Here is a 4,950-nt window from a genome sequence, read left to right as displayed (position 1 = left end):
GCCTGTGACTACCTCGATGGAGCTTAAATTTAAGAAGTTATGCGGTACTGTTGCCGGCCCTGATTTGGGAAATGCGTCTGAGTTTCATCGACTCGTAGTAGCGTTGATGTTCTTGGTGAACTCCCACCTAGATATATGTTTTGCAGTCAGCATGTTGAGCCAACATATGGCTGAGCCTCATCACTCACATTAGATTGGTGCCAAGAATCTTCTGAGATATCTTCGGGGAAAAATCACTCATGGATTGAGATACACTACTAGAGTTGTTGGGCTTCATTGTTATTCTGATGTTGATTGGCTAAGCAGTGCAGAGTATCGCAGAAGCACTTTTGAGTGTTGTTACTCTTTGGTTTCCGCTTCGATACCCTAGATGAGAAGGAAGCAAAAGTTGGTTGGTTTGAGCACTATCAAGGCCAGATTCTGTTAAGTTCTATTCTCAGAACAATTTATTTCAATTTTCATAGTTAGCTCAATATATTTTGCAGATTAGCAATCACATCAGCATAATAGTAAATTGAAGATAGAACATAAACATAAATCACATAAGACAAGCCAAGACAAGAGGACACAAGATGTGGTGCTAGTCAGGGACAAACCCCAATGTCGGGAAACCCTTGATCAATTCTTCTTATATATTCTACAATAGTTCAATAGAGAGAGAGAGATAGTACATATACAACATAATTCAACATTTTAACTTATCTAAATAAGAACATGGATCATCTCTAAGAAGATGATACATGAGGTAGCTGAACTCAATTGAAGACATGCTACTTCAGCTGATTCTCCAATGTGACTCCATCACTTATCATTATGTTGCACCTAACTAAGTTGCACCATGATGCACCCATCATCACAATGTTGCATCTCATCATGCCTCATTATTCATGACTGTACCCATCACTATAATGTTGCACTATGTTGAGCTCTTTGTTGCACTATGTTGCACCCAAATGCATGCTGCAATACCTCATCATCCTTCTGTTGAAGCACCAATGTCGAGCAATACTGATCTACACCATGCTACACTATCACTACTATTATGTGCACTATGCTACACTGTACATCATGCTATTTATTTCTGCTCCTATGTGCACTATGTTTCAATGTACAACATGTACTCATTGTTGCTTCCATTGTTGTACCAATGTCGCACCAAGTACCATTGTTACTCCTATGTACCATTGCTTCACTAATGTACCACTGCTGCATCAAGTACCACTGTTGTCATGACCGTGTTCTGGTTAGGGCACCACTGTGGCCCAAGTTATCCCTAAAACATACCCACATAGTCCATTAAACAACTGTGGCTTCCTCTGAGCACTTTAATACCCTTGGACAGTCCTACGCATGCCCTGATTTGGTGTTAAGTCCTGCAGCCTACACAAGGAGAAGTGGTGGCTCCCTTCACTGTTGTTTTGGGCATAGAAAACCCTCAATATACCCTACTTTGCCCTCAAAATAGCTCGTAGGGCTTGTGGCCTATGCACAACAGCCTACACTGTCTTTCACCAATGAGTTTAGCACCCAAGAACACCTCTACGCAGGCTGAAACAACCTTCCCTTGTCTTGGCCCTTTAAGGAGCTACCTCGGCCTCCATTACAACAAACTCGACCCTCCAAAAGACCCATGAAACAAACCTCTATTACCATGTTGTTCAGTTCTCCTTTGTTGCGGCTAAGACAGAGCTTCACTTGCCTGCAACAAGTTTCTTTTCTTCTTGTGCATTTCCTGATAGGGCATTTCTAGGACTGTGTTTAGACTTCAAGCTTAGGCTCCTTCCATACGACGTCTAGGGCTTCCTCCTCTTAGACTTCTCTTCCACTAAAACCCAAAACAAGTGGAGATAAATCAAGAGTGAAGTGTGTTCTAATGACTATCAAGTCACCTCCTTTTATATTAAAACATTAAGCACTGTTATAGCTCCAAATCTCACCCTTTATAGTCGTGATGCTGCATTTATAGCCTAGGGAAACCCCTCCTTCTATACTTGGTGCAAATACTTAAAAAATAGTGTTTTACTCCCTATACGCGACATTTCCCTGAGCTAAAGCGTGTGTACGCGAGTCAGTGTATACCGAATCCATGTATATCTCTTAAAACACTTTAAAAAATAAAATCTCCCTAATTTTGGGTGGATATCACGGGTTTTACCTGTTGACTACCTATTAGTGCCTATGGCCCCAACTGTTCCCAACGAATTCCCAACTAAAAAACTAATTTGGGAGAAGTATAAAAAGGATTTAATGGAAAGGCCTTAGGGATGAGAGAAGAGAGAGAATTACTCTGCTGAGATTATCCCTGATCAAGTTTGAAGATCCCTATGCTTCTAGCACTTCCCCCATCACAGGAAACCCTTGCTTCCTTGAGTTTTGATGTCATTTCACTAGTTGAGATATCCTTGTGTGAGTCATGGAAGGAGCCTTTTGAAGACTTGGGATTGGATGGAATGAAGGAATGTTCCACTTGGAGCTAGCAAGAGGAAGATTCAGGTGATATAATTCCTTGCTTTGTTTAGTTATCTGCAATAAAGAAACATTTGTCTTGTTCCCGAAATAAATCGTCTTTATGCACATGATGTTATTTTTATGGTTTATATATGAATAATTGTTTCAATGTATAATTAACCATCTTTCGATAAGTTATGAAGTTGATTTCTATATGATCCTTTGTCCATATATTTCTATGCTTATTTGAATTGGCTGTTTTGTAGGTTCAAGGATCAAGAGGAACTCCAAGAGGATTTGGACCCTGGCTGGATCTACCCAAATGAAGGACCCCCAAGTGCACCTCTCTTTCCATAGTTTGCTTACGTAAGTATCATGTCTGCGTGGAATGCTTGTCTTTTACTATAGATAACCCCTCACTCTACTAGGGTGTTGACCCAAAGCCCTAGGGGACTTAGACCCTCAACACTATTGGTGACTCCACTGGGGAGAACAGTATTGTTGTTCCTAGTTTGGGTTAATTTAAGCCAATCAGGGCTCAACTATCTGTTTTCTTGTTGTAACTGATTTGTCCGTTCCTGTAGGAACTCATACTTTAACTCTGAGTAGTTTCTTCAGACCTCTTTTTTATTTTTTCTTGTGAACTATTATATATGCAGTTTTGTCAGGTTACAATAGTGTATGTATGCAAGTTTCCCCATATGAGCCCACATATATGCAGGTTTCTTTGGGCTGAATCGCATATACACGCAACTGTGTATTGACACAGTCGCGTATGCCCTAATTTTCCAAGATTTTTCCAAGATTTTTTCAAGATTTTTTCCAAGAATTTTTCAAAAGATTTGTTTGCTGGTCTGAGTATCTCCTGAGAAGTTAGTTTTTGTTGTCATTCTTTGGTTTTGCAGCAAGTTTATGGTTTCAAATTCTCTCATGTTGTGGAAATTTTTGGTTTTTTTTTGCTTTGTTGCAAGTGTCATCATTTGTGTTTAAGCACATGAGATTTCTTTCTAAGAATCTTGGTTGTTCTGGTCTTCTAGAGCAGAAAGATTGGTTTCAATCTTTGTGACAAACTTTATCATTATGATCTTCTTGCATTGTGTCAAAACTGCATCTTGTGGCCATTTTCGTTTCTCACTTTTCGAAAGTTGTTGATTGACGATTTTGAAAGTTGTCTTTCTTGGTCTTTTGATCATTGTCACCAAGCTCTTTTTGCTACTTTTTGGTCGTTCAGGGCATCTTGAAACACCTATTTTGTTGAGTTTTCGCCCATATTGAGTTGATAACTTGCAAAGTGTTTTTGTTGCCTATTTTTCGGTCTCAAAGTCTTCAATAGTATTTGGAGCACTTTTGAAAAGTTATGTTTTTTCTTTTGAGAAAAGGAAAACTTCTTAAAAAAAACTTGGTTGTTGCTTTCTTTTGCCTTGTTTTGATTTGGTTTCTTTTTGCGAATGAGAGTGCATTTTGTTTGTCTTAAGATTTGCTTTTAGTGTTTGGACGAAAATTAGCATTAGGAACTTATATTCTATCTAAACATCTAAGGTGGCTAATTAGAAGCGATAAAAAATTTGCTTTCATTCATTGTTTTAGAGTAGTATTAAGTTTTTTGCATCAGCATATACTCATTGCATTAGGGTAGTTTGTGCATTTTTTAGGGCATCCAATAGTTTTTGTTAGTTTTTGTGAGTGTGAAGCTTGTTGAAAGAAAAGAAAAGAGAAATTTATTTCTTTATTAGAAGTTCCTTAGAACCTAGTAGAAATTTCTTTTCATCGAAGAATGAAACAAGTGAATTTGCATATAGTGTGGTTTTAATTAATTTCTTTTGCATTGAAAAACACCACAAGTTTCACTTCCATTTATCCCTTTGACTTAAGAAGAGCCCATTTTAAAAAAAGTGCTAAATAAAATATACTAGAACTTTTTTTATATTGTCAATTTAGACACACCAACAAGTTTTAGGATATTTATGGCCTTGGATAAGGAGAGTGGAGAGAAAACTCTCCAAGGCCACTTTAAACTATCAAACATAGAAGTCTAAATAGAGAATGAAAATCCAATAGCATTAGGGGGAATAGGAAAGCTACGGATCTAAGAGTTAAGCACAAGGGTTTTTGAAGGTAAGGAAGAGAGATACCTGCTCTCCTACTTGTCGAATCTTACCTCAAGACTATTCTGCTTGGCTTCTGACAGAAGCTGGTAATGTTAGTTGCTTATCCCAGGGATCTAGATAGGTGGCTGTGGTGGGGAATCCTGTGGCACCTGAGGCTAACGTTGTATCACTCTCAGCATTACTTCCGGAGGGCACCCTTGTGAAGCTCGGGGGCTTGCACTGGCACAAGCTGTTGTTTGGAGGTCAGCATAACTTCATCTAATACCTTCGCTAGTAGGCCTGGGTTGTCATTATCCCAAAATATCTACGAAAGGCCCCTAGTTCACTTTCTTATATTTTGGTGTCTGGTCCTCATCACCCAGAGTGGAAATACTTGAAAGTTGCTTGACTGTCT

Source organism: Pinus tabuliformis, chromosome 8, assembly GCF_031772625.1.
Source record: "Pinus tabuliformis cultivar Carrire ecotype Pingquan chromosome 8, CPIR1, whole genome shotgun sequence".
Taxonomy (NCBI): domain Eukaryota; kingdom Viridiplantae; phylum Streptophyta; class Pinopsida; order Pinales; family Pinaceae; genus Pinus; species Pinus tabuliformis.
The sequence above is the reverse complement of the archived record's forward strand: the minus strand, read 5'-3'. Positions refer to the sequence as shown.